This window comes from Acinonyx jubatus, chromosome F2 (genome assembly GCF_027475565.1).
Source record: "Acinonyx jubatus isolate Ajub_Pintada_27869175 chromosome F2, VMU_Ajub_asm_v1.0, whole genome shotgun sequence".
Taxonomy (NCBI): domain Eukaryota; kingdom Metazoa; phylum Chordata; class Mammalia; order Carnivora; family Felidae; genus Acinonyx; species Acinonyx jubatus.
The window spans coordinates 38,379,689-38,396,480 of NC_069394.1; positions in this window are offsets into that span (position 1 = coordinate 38,379,689).

The window sequence follows — 16,792 nt, forward strand, 5'->3', positions numbered from 1 at the left end:
AACATCAAAATAAATTTTAAACTGGATCCCGCAGTTTCTATTATTTCTCACACAGAACTTATAGTAAATAGTTATTGAACATGTGATTGAATGATGAATGAACGGGGCTCCAACTCCTATGCTAATGTCACTCTGTGCTAGCCTGAGTCTTGACCCCACCTCCTCTTCCTCTGATGGATCAAGAAGGCAGTTGGAAAATGAGGAGTTGCTGTGCCTGGGGCTGTGGCTTGGGGACCCCAGACTCTGGGGTGCTCTCCCAAGTAATTGGTTAGACTAATGGGTCTCATCCCTGGCTGCACATTAGAATCACTCAGGAGCTTTTGAAATAGTCAATGCCCCTGGATGCCTGGGGTCTCACCCTAGACCAATTAAATCAGAATCCCTGATGTAGGGCCAGGGAATCAGTGTTTTCTTAAAGCCCCTAAGTGATCGCAATATGGAGCCAAGATTGAAAGCTTGAGCCGCATGTCTTTGTGAACGTGAACACAGCGTGAACACAGAACTGTATGCCTACGTGCAGCTCAATGGTCAGCACCAAAGGCAGGGGCTGTATCTTGCTCAGCTTAGTAAACACTCACACCCACCCCAACTGTTAAGTTGTGCCTGCCCCAGTGGGTACCATAAATGCTGGTATAGGTGTGCCTCTCAGAATCACTTACTTTAATGATAATTTGTGATTAGGAATAGTCAAGGTTTCTTCCCTACCTCGGAAGAGGATGCATTCGTGAGTGAGCCTTTATTATGTGAACAGCAGTGATGGGGACTGGGAACCAGGGAGCCAGCAGGCCTGTCTAGGTGGATTTAGGGTAGAAAGGGCACAGAGAAGTGGCTAGGGGTGGAGGCAGACCAAAGAGAAGAGGGAAGCAGGAGGGGGAGGGGGCAGGTCCTGAGCTGGGCAATTGGCCTGAGCCTTGGGAAGGAGGGCACTGGGGAGGGAAGGAACGAGATGTGTGGGAGATTAAGAGACAAAATGGGGGACAAAGGTTTTAAGTTTTGCTGCATTATGAATGCAATTCCTCATTAAGTGTTTTCTCAAGAGGCAACAGTAAATATTTCTATCACTTTTGTATTGTTTTTGGTTGCGGGACTGAATATATTATAGGTGGGTCCTTGCCTAGGCTGTTTGCTTTTATCCCCAGAGACCACCCTCCCCTCCTCCTACAGCCCTCCATCCCTAGGCACCCCTGGAGGTCGACAAGGGAGGGAAGGTTGTTTCTGAAGGGCTCCTCTTTGAGTTCCTTAGTAAAAAGAGATGTCCAGAGGTCCCACAGCTGGCGGGCATAGGAGTTGGGGCCCCAAGGTCCTGACTCTTGTGTCTCTCTCTGAGAGCCTTCTCCTTGGGAGGCCCTCCCTAGGAGCCCTGCTGGCTACTGCTCCATGTGGGCCCTTCCATGGATCTCCCAGAATATCCTGGGAAGAGGCTGAAATAATTAAGATAAAACTGATTAAATGCAGACTTAAGGGAAATTACTCAGAGGACAACATGTCACCCAGGTAGCAGCCCTCCCAGTCTCACCTTCACCTGCCTCTTGGGCTCTGTCTCCTCCCTACCCCAGGCCTTCCTGAAAGCTCACGGTGTGGAGTTTGAGCCACAGAGACCCAGGAGATCCCCCTCTCTCTGCCTCAGACATGTAATTTCTGTTGTCCCTCCTCTACTGACCCTTCTCTGGGTGACTGTCAGCTGGACTGAAGCCTCCAGTTCTCAGCCTGGCCCTAATCTCTGGGCCTATCAAGACACTAGATCAGGACAATCTGCCTTAAGGCCCTTACTTGTGGGAGTGGCATCTCAGCCCAGCAGGTGGCTGATGAAGATAAGATGGCAGAGAAAATGACGCTGAGGGTGAAGACAATGAGGGCAGCAGCAGAGGGAAGCCTGGCGGCTGGGGTATGTGCCCTGGAGGCAGGCTGCTTGTGTCCCAGTCCAGCTCTTCTTTCTCCATTTGCCTGGTGAAACATTTGCCCCCTCCATGCTTTGAGGTCTTCACCTTGAAAACCTGTGACAGTCCCAAACTCACAAGGTTATCTCGAGAAGAAAAGGAGCATTAAAGAGCTATAGCAAGGCCTGGCACATAGCAAGTGCTTCAAATGTGAACCGTGACCAGTACTGATGGCTGAGCGCTTGTGATGTGATCTGCCTTGTGTTAAGTGGGGGGTTTAGACTCAAACATGGCTCTCTGGTCCCAGAGATGCCCTCTTAACCATCTCAGGTAGGTGCAGAATTAGTCAGGGTAGGCTAATTGCTATAATGAATACCCCCCAGATGCCGATAGTTTAACATGATAAAAGGACCATTTCCTGCTTCGGTTATACTCCAACTGGGTGTTTGGGAGCGGCCTTCCAGGACTCAAGAGATCCCAGTCTCCTCCCTAGAGCAGCTTCCAGGACTTTGGGCCCCTTCCTTGGGATCCTCTGCATCAAGATGGCACACGAGCGAAGAGAACGTGGAGGATGGCACTAAATGTTTCCAGGGCCAGGTCTGGAAGTGGCCGACTGCGTTTCTGCCCATATTCCTTTGATAGGACTTAATCACATGGCCCCATGTAACTGGAGAGAGGGGGAGAGGAGGTTGTAGAAGAGAAATTAGCATTCTCTGTTGCCAATGCATGTGTAGAAGCCGGTAGACGTCCTGCATCCATTCTCCGGAGATAGGAAGAGAGAACACAGGAAGATGCCCCCTGGCTGTTTACCATGAGGTGGCTGAAGGTGTCCCAGCTGGAAGGGCTTTCCTCCAGGACGCAGGCCCAGGGTGCCCTGTCTCTCTAGGAGTCCTGAGCCGTCACTGAGGAATGGTTTTGTCTCAGATAAGGCCTTATTGCCCTTTTTTCAGAACTTTTCCACACCACGTATTTGAAGAAAGGTGTCAGTCCCAGTTCTTGGTTGGAATCAGCAGATAATTAGGCAGAAAAAGTGTGTAATAAAGGAGGTCACAAACTTCTAGGAGAGAAATGAGACTTGGAAGCTGCAGAAGCTAAAACCCCACCCCCTTCCTCCTGCTTTGATCTTCACTCCTTCCCTAGGCTGGGAACTTAGGAGAAATTACTCAGGGAAAGAGTCCCTTTCTGCCCTGGCCTGCATTTCATTTATCATGCCCACCCATCTACCCTGGGACACGTTCCCCGCTCCCCACACCTCCCTCAGCTCAGAGGTGATCAGAGCTGCTGCTCTCAGGCCCTCCCTCTTCCGTGAAAGTGACAGCCACCCAAGTATCCATCTATCGCCCATTGATTGATCCATCCATCCACCCACTTCCCATCCCACACCCTGGATGCCTCTGTGGGCTCCTGTTTCTATGGTTACTCCAGGGCCTTAGTTTGTTTTGGGTTTGCTGAAAGATTCTCCTTTCTAGACTGTTCCCAAAGCAGCCTTACTGCCGGACTCAAACCCTTGATTGCTGGTAGGTTGTCCTGCTTCTCACAGCTCTGCCTACCTGTGGATCACACACTGCTTGCACATCGGTCCATCAGGGTGATCAGCTTCCTAGATTTAAAATAACAACTTTCTAGTATTTGAACAGAGAGGTGATCTGGAAATACAATGTCTGGGAGGCAGCCACAGGAAAACAAGTGGAAGTTCCCAGAGATAGGTAGGGCCCCTTTGCGATAGTAACAAAAGCTAACATTTACTGGGCACTTACTATAAGCCAGGCACTGTTCTAAGGATTTCACGTCCATGAACTAGGTCAATTCTCACAACGACTCTGTGGGGCACGTGTTATGATTATCTGAGAGGAAACAGGCACAGAAATATTGAGTAGCAGGTTCAAGATTATAGAGCTAACCGGCAACAGAGCTGCGATTTGGAGCAAGACAGTCTGACTCTGGAGATTTCTTCTTACACACTGCATTCATGACCTCTCTACAGCCTTTCCTTCCTACTCCTGGATTCTGGAAGCTTCCCTGATTCATTTTTTTCAAGATAGGAAGTAGGTTTCGAACACCTCCCCACTACTCAGCTCTGCTCTGAGGGCAACGAATGCCCATATGCAAGAACTCCCCACCCCCACTTTCCACCCTAGACCCACTCGACAGCAGCTTTCCGTTGCTCAGAAGACTGGGTGGGCCACAGCTGTTCTCATGAGGAGCTCTCTGACCCTCCCCACCCTCAGCTGGTCTGTCTGTGGGCTCTAGAGGTTTCCTCAGGTCATAGCCAAGTGGCAGCTTGTCCTCAGAGGCCTTCAGGAGGATGGGAAGATGCAATCCCATCAGAGAAACCCAGCTGAGGGAAGACACAAGATGTTCCCCACGAGTGACAAAAAACCAATTCACACTCTTTCCTGCAGCCAAAAAATTAAGCTAATTTTTCACTTCTCTGCTTACGTGCAACTCAACTAAACATAGGCATCTAAGAATGCAAACAATGACTAGATTTTCTTAATTTAGGGCAGTTTTAATTAAATCTTGCTAAGATGACAGAGGGTCTGGATATTTTTATCATGGTAGGAAGTAATGTGATTGGGAAGAGGTGGGGAACATGATGCTGGAAACACCTCCCTTGCCCATCTCCCATCCCGGACTGACCTTCCATGCCCACCCCATTAAGCACAGCTCCTGAGAAAAGGTGCGGTCTTCTTGAAATTCTGGTTTCCTTTGCTCTTTTTTTTTTTTTTAACAGACTAGTTTCCTTACACCACACTCTTTCTAACTAACTGGAGTAGATGATTTGGGGGGAAAAAAGTTTATAAATTACAGAGTTATTTTTGAGAAAACGTTTGGACTTTTCTGAAGTTCATGGCATAAATATGAAGAAACCAAAAGTTTCTAAGGTAGAGTCTTCCAGTGCATACTGCTCACCCACATCCAGTGTTCCTCTCTCTTGGGCATATAGAAGGATGGCATTTCCCCATCCTCTCCAAGTTTGAAGGAACCACGTGACTTGTTCTGGCCAATGAGCTGTGTCTGGAGGTATTGCGTCCTATGTGGGCCAGAGCACTTGACTGCCGGTGTGAGAGGCTGCAGCTATTTCTTCCCTTGCTGTGAAAGTACATATTGCGATGACGATGCCTCAAGATCAAAGCAGCCTGGATCCTTGAGCACCTACATAGAGCACAGCCGCCCTGGATGCTCCTGGATTTGAAGCAGACTCTTGTGTGTTTGAGGGATACATTTTAGTTGGGCTATATTCCTGAGCTTTGAGGAGAGTTGGCTGTTTCCCACAGCAGAATCTCTTCCATCCTGATTAATACAACATTTTTTTCTAATAATCGTTGTACAATAGCACCCCATTATTTTAATTATTTTATATGAGACTATTGTGGAACTTCAAAAAATCATTGGTCCTACATAGTCTGGAATAGCCCATAGTCTGGGCTGAAGTTTACTTTTGCCAGATCTGAATAAGATTGCTGGAGAACATATTTAATTTATTTAAATAAAACGTATGTGTCAACAGGAGGCTTTCAAATTTACCAAAAGTCCAGGGTAAGGTTAAAAGCAGTCCCTCAGAATAAAAGTAGTCAGAATGGGAGGCATATTCATTTCTCAGAGAATTATGCGTGTGGGCAGGTCCATGCGTGAAAACATTGACTTATAGAAGGGAACAGTAACTGAGTGGTTGAGAAGTCCTGAGAAGATGTCTGAAGAAGAATCTTAAGAAGTTTTTCCGTGATGTGCTGCCCGACCAAGAAAACCCCTGTTAAGCTATATTAGTGAAGGTAATGCCAACAAGTATAATAAATACATGTATTATGTCTCAAGTGTGATAGAAGTTTAATTCTTACTCACATAAAGCCCAAAACACTTGTTCTAATTGGTGGATCATTGCCCTCAAAGTGGTGAGTCGGGGAACTGGTCTCCTTCCCATAGTCAACACCACCTTCCAATGGTGCAGAGCTCATCTGCATTCAGCCACAAGGCAAAGGAGGAGGGTGAGGATGAATGTGGGGTGTTTTTACAGCCTAGACCTAGAGGTGGTGCACATCATAGCCACTGGTGTTTCGTTGGTCAGAACCCAGTCATGTGACCCCTCCTCATCGCAAAGGAGGCTGGGAAATATTCTCTAGCTGTGCAGCCTGGAGGAAGAGGAATCAGGCTTATAAAGACTTGACTGGTTTCTGTCACAAAAGGTCTTAATTCTTTCAAAGTTGGATTTGAGTATGCTTCGAGAATGCAATTCTATGTACAAAGAACCGTAAATGGACCAAACTGTGTGCAGGTTCCACTTGGGGGCCCTAAGCAGGCCCTAAAGGACAATATTCTGCTTCTTAGATTAAAATAATAGTCATAGACCTGAGCCACAGATATACCTTCTGGGATTCCCAAATTGTTGAAATTTAAATACACAAGTGTAGGTGAGTCAGATACAAGCAGTGACAGCGCAGGAAAGCCTGAGAGAAATGGTGGCACATACTCTGACATTAAAATTGCCATTTTCAAGAATTAAATGAATGCAGGGCCCTGGCAATTGGTTAAATGGAGGATGCCTACAAAAGCTCTCTCTACCGATTGCAAGTTGGACATCAGCATTTAATCCAACCCTCATAGACCTCCAAGTGTCTTAAGACATAAGAGACTCTTGCATAAGGAGTGGAGAAGTTAATGCTAAACACAGTTAGACTAGTTCAAAGTTGTTGCCCTGCTCTAGCTGGGGTCAGCTCCCCTGGAGCACGACTGCTACCGCGAGGCTTGTAGTCAAGTTGGCTTTGAACTGTTTATACAAGCTGACTGCTACTAGTAACATAAGAAGTTCGCAAAATGTTCTGTGCAAGGAACCAGAGAAAAGGGCCTTGAGTTGTGTTAGTGCTTCTCGGAAGGTTTCAAGGACGGCAAGCACTGAAGGCAGAGAGAAGACACTGTTAGATGAAGTACGAAACAGCAGAGATTGTTGGCAGCTCTCCAGCCACCAGGCGTCTGATTTAGTGGCCGACCACCTCACTGCCCCAATGCAAGTCAAGGGTAGAGTGGAGGGAAGCTAGGATTTATATGTTGAGTTCATAATTAGGAACCTACCAGCAGTGCAAATGTTTCCTATGCTGCATCCCCAGGGGAGCTGTGGAAGCTGGCTTGGATAATGAGAAGCACTTGGATCAATCCTTGTGGGAGAACGATCAGCAACTTTTAGTAAAAAGTGGCTGAGCAATTTGAGATCTGGTCTTAAACTTGGAGAGACTTCCTGAATTCCCTCTGTTTGAGATGCCTAATTGAGCCTGAGGAACAAAGAAAGGCAATATGGCACTCTCTGGGAGCAAGATGAAATAATGGAATTCTAACTGGGGCGGTCGGGATAATTTGGGGGACCAGTGTGCCTCAACTTGAGAAGCAAGATGGACGGGAGAGCAGCTTCCCTAGTCCCACTCAAGAGACACCCAGATCCAGCCCAGGACTTAAGTTGAAGACAGTATCCCTGACTGTGCTCCCAGAGGGGTAACGTTGGTCACATAGAAGCCATTTCTCAGGCCCCAGAATGAGTGAGACAGTGTCACCCTTAGGCTGCCCTGAACATCGGAATAAGTGACATGTGCATTTTATTTGCAGCAAGGAACAACATCGCAGCTTGTAACTCCGAGGAAACATGGTCGGTGGGGATTGCCAAGGGGCAGGGACTCTGGTGGAAAAGGCTGGGTGGGTGAGCTCAGATGTTAATGGTGCAACAGGAAGCAGTGGAGGCATGCTGCAGGGGTGACAAGCCCACCACCTTGCGTCTCTGTGTCTCCAAACTGCCTCCGGAAAGAGAGGAAAAGAGAATCTAGATTGAATGAGGGGATATGTTGAACATGGAGAGAGCACTCACTGGTCACAAGTTAATATGACATTTTGACTGTGACTGCGTACTTCTGGAAGAGAGTTATGCAATTGGTTTGTTGGTTCTGGAAAAGTTGGAGGATTTTATTGCATGGCCTTGAGAGGGAGTGGAGCATAGGTTGGTGGCTTCTCATACAAAGAGCAGCTAGAATAATGCAAAATCCTTGTGCCACCTTATTTAGAAAACCCGTCCCCAAATCTCCATTATTCCTCAAAGATTTAAGAGTTGAATGTCTATTTCTCTTGACCGTGAAAGACCTGAAAAGGCCATGAGGACCCTTAAATTTATGTGGGTAATACTTAAAAAGGCACATAAAAATGAATGTGACTGATTGAAAATAAGCCTCATCTAAGTATTAACACCAATTGGCCAAACTTTTGGGGAGGGTGGTGGTGGATATTTGTTGGTACATAATTCGTTGTAATAATGAATTGCCATTGTAAAGAGTATACCACTGGATATTAGGTTTTCTTTTTTTTAAATTTTTTTAATGTTTATTTATTTTTGAGAGAGAGAGAGAGAGAGAGAGAGAGAGAGAGAGAACAAGTGGGGGAGGGGCAGAGAGAGAGGGAGAACAGAATCTGAAGCAGGCTCCAGGCTCTGAGCTATCAGCGCAGAGCCCGATGTGGGGCTCCATCTCACAAGCCATGAGATCATGACCTGAGCCAAAGTCAGATGCTTAACCAACTGAGCCACCCAGGCGCCCCTGGACATTATGTTTTCTGTCATAGGACCTTCAGATGTACCAAAGCTCTTATTGATCTAAGGGTAAATGATTACATGAGAAGAAGCACTTAGAATCTGCTCCCCACCTTCTTACTTCCTCCTAGTGCCTGTACCATTTATGAATGGCTTTGTCTTAGTAAACATGTGAATATGTTGTGTATATGGAGAAGGAACTTATCAGAAGGCTGGTAGAAAAGAACACAGTGGGATCATATGGACACATTTAAGATTACTAATTAAGTTATACACTGTCGGCAGAGAGAGAAATATAAATGGTGCAGGTGTTTCCATCAACCATATCATTCAATGAGCAACAATTTGATTATTTATCTATCCACTCGTTCACACCTGCATACCTAATTCTCAAAAGAGAGAAAGAAAGATGAAAGAAAGAAAGAAAGAAAGAAAGAAAGAAAGAAAGGAAGGAAGGAAGAAAGAAAGAAAGGCATTCAGAGTAGCCAAAATATGTCCTATCCCAGTTCTCTTTCCTTCATTTATTCAACAAATACTCATTAAGACTCCTGAGCAAGACAGATGAGTAAAGGAGTCAAGGGCAATAAGACCACATTGTACATGAGGTCCACATGTTAGGGACACCTGGGGAATTCCCGATCCAAAAGGCAATCCCTATCCCTCTGTCCCATTATTTCTAGAAGGAGGGAGAAGTGAGAGGACACAGCTCACATGTCTCCACATGTGTTTTCACAGGGAAGGGAGGCAGATCCTTGGGATTTCAGCCACTCCTTGGCCTGTGCTCACTCCCAGCTCTGACTTATACAGAGCTTGAGTCAGAGATGGCCTTCTAAGATCTTCCAAAGCCATTTTTGCCAGCCGGGTTTTAATGCAATAACCACTGAGATATTCCATTATTCTCTAAATCAGTGGTTTTTAATTTCCCCCCTTTTCTAACAGCCCAGATCAGAAATAATGTGGAAAAACTTAGGAAACACAAGTGCAAAGATAATGAGGCTGATTCAGTGGCCTTCTATCCCAACAAAATCTGATTCTTGGGCCTCTGACTTGGGTCAGTTCTTTCTTTCTGGATGTGTGGCACTCTCTGGCCAAGGAAGGGACCACTGAGGGTGTTTGAGAGACACAGGCTTTCCCTCCATCACCCAGCCCAGCCTAGAAGGCATTTGGCAGAGAAGGTGTAGGGGATTGTCCTGAGCTTGAAGACAGCTGTGAATGAGTCAGAAGGGACTTCAGGTCAGTACAAGGCCCCAGAGCCATGTTGACCATATTTTTCAAGCCTTAAAATTGAAACACATGGTTTGACACACGAGTTACAATAGGACAGAAAATCTGGAATTAGAAAATTCACATTGCAGGGTGGTATTACTGAGTCCAAAGTGGGATTGGGAGGTTTGCCGTAGGTTGACCTGATGATCCATATGTCAAACTCCCAGCATCTGCTTACATGAAGTGACATGCACAGGGCCTTTGATGGCTGGAGAGCATGGCGGGAAGGGTGGCCATTGCCTTCAGAAGGGAGAGGGAGAGACTGGATGGAAGGAATGGCAGAGTGTCATAGAACATGCAGACAGGGGGCTTAGAAAGTAAGCCAGAGGGGCTGTTTTCATGAGGAAGTTGAGGACAGTCTGGGTACAAACCAAACTGCTTTGGGGCTCACTCACAAAACATGAGAGACGCTGTTTTTCTCACGTGCATGGAGCCCAGCACTGCCCTTGCATCTTGCGGGATGGTGATTCTAGATGCCCCAAGAGATGGTGCCTCCCTCTCACCCAAAATAGGATTTTCCCAAGGGCACCATTAGCAGTGGATTCCCAGAAAGCTTCAGGTGAGTGAATGAAAACATGAGGCTTCATAGACAATTTAGGGATGAGAGGTCTTGAGAGAGAAGATAAGGTGAGTGGAGGGATTCTAGGTCACTGATTATGAGGCTTAAAGAAAGCTGGTAACATTATAGAAAAAAGTTGAAGACCACAGACCAGGGGACATTTTCTTTCAAACTCAATATTGGGTCATATAGTGGGAGACATAGTTGGATAATAAGATAAAGAATCTGAATTTGGGACTGGTCTGGAAAAATTGCCAAAGCAGTATCAGATTAACTTGATTGAGGGTTTCATTTGATTACATCCCTAAACTCTGGTTACATGCGCTTATTTATCCAGACTATTGTTTCAGCAGAAAGGGAACCCACGGTCAACTTTATAAAACCAGAAGAAGCATTGCCAGCCAGCCTCTGGCTCTAGATGTGTGTGTGTGTGTGTGTGTGTGGGTGTGTGTGTGTGTGGGTGTGTGTGTGTGTGATCTAACTTTTGAAAAGGGTTGTGTCAGTGAGACCTATTCAGAATACAAATGATTGCTCAAACTCTCTTAAAGGCTTTAAGAATATATTTTAATCATTGAATCTGCCCCTAAGCCCAGCAGAGTTATTCATGAATAAATTGTTGTGCCTTTGAGTCAACAGGAATTGGGCAGACTTACTGAATTAATGGACCCTTCTCTTCTTCTGGTCCTTTTTTTCATGGCTGTGGCGATGTGCATTTCTTCTACCTCTGTGAAATGCAGATGGAGTATCATTTTCCCTAAATTGATCTGTTCTACATCACTGAATTTCAGCTATTTGCATTTTTATGCCAGAATCAAATCTAGCTCATTATTATTGTTGTGGAAAATAATTATAATCCTTTAATTGTCAAGGCACTTGACAATTTAAAAAAATATTCACAAATGTTACTTAATTCCATCCTCACTCTAACACGGAGGAGGAAGCAGAGTAGGACTTATCAAATGTACCTCCAGCTCCAAACTGCTCCTCTTTTCCAGATGGTACAGTGAAGTTCTTAATGGTTAGGTGACTTGCCCACAGCAACAAGGATAGAAACTGTGGAAGCAGGAAGAGAACCCAGCGTGAGTGGCTCGGCCAGTCCTGAGCTCGGGTCTCTTCGAGTCCTGTCTTCAAAGTCCGTTAAGGGGTTTGATCATCTTTGCCTTGCAGGCTCACTGTGGGTGATGGGTGTGTGGGGCCTGACATAGGCGAGTCGTTGGTTGCCCCCGTTCTCCTTCCACCTCCAAGGGATTGCGGGGATTGCCGTCTGGAGGTCCTGCATCCACCAGGGCTGAGATGTGAGGGCATAAAATTTACCTTTCCACCAGCCTGGAGGCTAAGGGGCCAGCAATCATACCATACAGCATGCACGCACACATACACGTGCACATGTGTGGCCTCCTCTTCCATGCTGGACTCCAGGGCTGGAACCAAACTTTGCTATCAGTGGTCCAACCCCTTCTTTTACGGAAGGGGAGTTCTACACTGAATTCTGGACTTCAGCTACACGGGAGGCGTTTGCATTCATTTGTGGCAGGACAACTATATACACCATGCCTTATTTACCTCATCGGGGGTCAGAGGTCCCCCACCTGGTTTCAGTGAGGAACCACATTCAGGTGCAAGTAACAGAAGACTCAGCTGGAGCCATTTTCACAAACAACCTGCAGGAAGCTGTCTGGAGGCCCCAGTTCACCGGCGCTGGCTTCTGAGTGATTGTTTCTGTCTCTTCCTCATGCTGTTACCTGAGGGCCTCAGGAAGATGGTTGTACCTCCCAGCATGTGTCCGCGTATCAGCCAGGAAGAAGGAAAGAGGACGGGACATTAGTAACAAACTTCTCCTTAATCTCATTGGCCTATGCTGTGAGTCTGCCAGAAGGCTTCTCTGTCTGTCGGAACCTGCTCGCCTGAGCACGGAACAGGTCAGGGGGACACCTGACCAGCCCTGACCCTCTCCCCAGGGGCAGCTGTCAGCCAACCGATAACTGGTAGGTACTGGCAGATCAATACCCCAGCTCCTTTGCCCCCATGGGGGTGGTGATTCTAAACGTCTTTATTCTGCACTGTCTCCAAGAGTGCCCAGCGGGGGATTAAGCTTCAGTTTTGCTTAATATTACATCTCTCCTTGCCTCCCTTTCCTTCCTGGCACTGGCCTCCTGTCTCCCAATTAAACTACTTGCACTAGACTACTTGCACTAGAATCATTCTCTCAGGGTCTGCTTTTGCAGGGGAAACTAAACTAAGGTGATGGGGAACCCCACGATCAGAGAACTTAAGCAGATTGTCCAGGGTTGCCAATAAGTAGGTATCCAGGATTCAGATCCAGAACGTACAGATTCAAAGGCTGACTTCTTAACTCCTATCCTGAACTGTGAGTGTCTGAAGGCCCCTGGCGTCAAGGGGGAACTGCAGCCAGACAGGGCCTACCTTCAAGCGGGGTGGGGGAGGGGGGGGAACTGTGAGTGTGGGTGGAGCTGGGGAAGCATTTGGCTGCCCTGGGCTTCCCCCAAGTGTCAGCAGCTGTGGCAACAGCTGGGGGACAGGCTGACCACTCAGTTTTGAATTCTCCTTCGCAATTAGCTCAAGGCCATGAAAGCTGTCAAAGAAAGGTCAGGACCTCCCTGGAGGCTTTCCTCCTTTTCTGGGGCTACAATGCCTGCGTGAGGTCTCCTCCTTCAGCCTCCCACCCAGGGTCCCTCTGGAGGGGAGACAGCAGATGCTGGCCTCCTGGGGCTCTGCTTGGAAAATGTGCTCATCAGGGAAGGTTTACAGAGAACGAGCTGCATGTTCCTTCCCTGGGAAGAGCAAATCCCTCCTGGCAGTGTCTCTTCTAGGGCTGAAGGAACAGTCACAAACTGCCTCCCGGGCATGTCCTCCTCACCCAGCTGGCCCTGCACAGATACAGCCATCACGACTCTGGACCAGGGGAAGCAGATGACACATGCTGAACTCAGTAGAGGCCACCCCCAGACTTAGGATAGCAGGGCCCTCTTGATCCAGCAGACACAGAGGTAGAGGGTCTCCTGTGTGGCTCTGCCCTGCCCCTCTCACTGGGCACAGACCTTCTCCTCCTCTCAGAGACTCAGCCCCATTAGGTAAATGAGCCAGACCCCATGGAGCTCTGAATCCTTTGGCTTTCTGAAAGAGGGGACAGGAGTTGGTCGGGGCACTAGGTCTGGCTTGAGTTATGCAGAGCCACGATAGTCCCTTTACAGGCTTGGGAAAAGGAGTCAGGAGCCTATGATTCAGCGGAAAGAACACAGGCTTTAGGGTTAGGTGGGCCTGGGCTCACATCCCAGCTCTGCCTCTCACCAAGATCCCTTAGGAAAAAGAAGATGACGGTAATGAGCCTGCATCTCAGGGTTGTGGATGTCACATTTATGCAGCTGCTAAATACATACCAGGTGCTGAATAAATGGTAAAGCTATCGTTAATACTGTTAATATCGTTAATGATGCCTAGGGGAAAACAGGACAGGAAGGAGAGTGTGATTCTATTTGTGTGAAGTTGTGTTATACTGACAGGAGGTTTATCAAGACATGAATAGTAATTATCTCTGGGCAACGGGATTTAGGGGCCATTTTTACTTTCTTTTATTTATCTGTGTGTCCCTTGAATATCTTTATAATGCATGTCCACATAAGAAAAATTGCCCATCTATAACCTCAATGGGTTCCAGTAAAGGTTGGATTCTTGATGCATTGAACGTGAAAGTTCTGGATTAGGAGCGTGGGGGAAGCTGTATTACTCTTCATAGCAGGAGAAGGATTTGGGCTCCCAGAACAACCTGAAGTCCAAGGGAGAGCGTAAGAGGATGGGGGGGAAAGAGGCAGCTAGTTAACAGAAGCCCATGTGGTCAGCAGCATGTATCTAAATTTTCCACGCGCTCAGATGGTTGGCGTGAGTAATTTTCACTGGGGGGCACTAAAATTGGGGCCCAACTTCACATAAGAGTTAACGTGGGGTAGGACAGAGGCAGCATCCGAGGACACATGACTCACAGTGAACAACCCATTTGATTCCTCCAGAATCAGCAGTAATCTTGGGAGGCCTCTTGAGCTCCCTGGAGCATAGACTTGCTCAAGCTTGAACCCAGTTGTCCTGGTTCTCTGTTGCTGCATAACAAACCATCCCACACTTGGTGGCTTAAAGCACTGACAATCATTTATTATTCTCTCACATAGTTCTGGGGATTGAGTGGGCTCAGCAAGGTGGTTCTTGCTTGGAGTCCGCCCTGTGGTTGTATTCAGATGGCATTGCAGATGGAGGCGTGCCAAAGTCTTCCACACTCGTGTGTATGGCGCCTGGGCTAGATAGGCTCACGCCGCTGGGGCCGGCGCAGCTGGAGCTCCTCAAGGATTTCTTTCTGTCCCCATGTGATATCTCCACATGGTGTCTCCAGCTGGGCATCTTCACCGGGCCTGGACTTCTTACATGGCCGTTCGTGGCTCCAAAGGCATATGTACTGAGAAAGAGGGAACGAGGTAGAAGCTGTACTGCCTTTCTGATCCAGCTTTGGGACTCACACAGTCACTTCTACTGCATTCTATTGGTCAAAGCATTCAAAAGGCCCACCCAGGCTCAAGGGGAGATGACACAGACCCCATTTCTTGATGGAGGAATCACAAGGTTTTGGAGTGAGCATGTGGGATTGAAAATATTGTTGTGAGGGGTGTCTGGGTGGCTCAGTCGGTTGAGTGTCTGACTTCAGTTCAGGTCATCATCTTGCGGTTTGTGGGTTCGAGCCCCACATCAGGCTCTGTGCTGACAGCTCAGAACCTGGAGCCTGCTTCGGATTCTGTGTCTCCCTCTCTCTCTGCCGCACCGCCCCCGCCCCCCACACTCTGTCTCTCTCTTCTTCAAAAATAAATAAACATTAAAAAAAATTTTTTAAGACAATATTGTTGTGGCCATTTTTGGAAAACACAATCTGCCACAAGACATTTGATAGATTTTGAGGGGGCATGGCAGTCCCCAGCTGATATCTGAGTTACAATCAGGGAAAAATAAAACTTTCTTTCTTTCTTTCTTTCTTTCTTTCTTTCTTTCTTTCTTTCTTTCTTTCTTTCTTTCTAAGACCAAATATTAACAAAGTAGACTTCCACTCCAATCTGAGATTATTTAAAAGAACATGGATGATGAATAGGGACTTTGAGTGTAGCAGATTTGCTGGAATTGGCTGTGAAAATCATCATGAAAATGAACGAGCCAGAAAGAAAAATGTTACTCTCTTGTTCAAAACTCTTTCTGGATAGAGCTAGTGTGCTGGAAAATAGAACAGGAACATCCTGAGAGGGCCTGAGGGTCAGGAGGGTCAGATCTTGGCTGTTAGCAGGATTTCATGGATGAATGACAGATTACTGAGATGAAATGTTCGGGACAGAGCCTGTGGTGGGTACGTGGAGGAGGGAGTTGAGGAACACCAACGTGAGCACAACAGGCACCTGCTTCTACACATGCACCCCCTTGGTGGGGACACTTGGGGTGGGGGGCCATGGCCTCGGAGGCCCAGGATCTCCTGTTCCATTTTGGACTTCCGCAGGTGAATCAAGGGCTTATGGAGTTTGCCTCTGTTCATTGCTGGTGTCCCCAGACTCCCACCTCAGTGACCACCTCCTGTAAGTGGGGGCCCTTCACGGCAGGGACATCATTCTCTCTCTCCTGCTCTGCTTCCCGCTGACTCTGTGTTCTGAGCGCCCATAGTCAGACCTGGAATATCTGATCCTGGCCCTGGAGGAGCCTCAAGGTCATTTGGGTTGGAAAGCAGCTCTCTCTCACCTTCAGATCTGATGGGTGAGCATCAGTTTTTGTGTTGAAAAGGATTCTGAGGTTGCATTTGCACTCAGAGGAGAAGAAGGCCTACATGAATGGTCAGCAGAAGGTGTTCTGAAAACAGCTCCAGATTGTTTCAGTGTTGGGCAGCAACATACTTCTCAAAGCAGTTGGCCGTCTAAATGTTCCTCCCATATTTTCAGGGCTAGCCTTCCATAGCCTCCTGTACCCACCCCTACCTTCCTAGGCCACACCCACACTTCCTGTACCCTATTCTCTGCTGACCTCAGTCGATGACATTTTTATTGATTCCTCTTTTTTTTTTTAAGTTTATTTTAAATGTTTTTTTTATTTTTGAGAGAGACAGAGACAGAGTGTGAACAGGGGAGGGGCAGAGAGAGATGGAGACACAGAATCTGAAGCAGGGTCCACGCTGTCAGCACAGAGCCCCACGCGGGGCTTGAACTCATGAACTGTGAGATCATGACCTGAGCTGAAGTCCGACACTTAACTGACTGAGCCACCCGGGCACCCTGGTTCTGATTCCTCTTCAAATAGGCGGTCTCTTTGATCTTCTTCATAGACCGTAGTAAGTGTTGAAAAGACCCTGGAGATCATCTAGTTCTATGGCCTTCTTTTACAAGTGAGGAAACTGAGGCCTAGAGAGGAGAAAGTAGATTTTCTTGCCCACATCCCCACCAACATCCCAACAAGAGCTTGCAAAGGGCCCTCTTAAGGCATGGTGCAAGCCTCCTTCCCCAC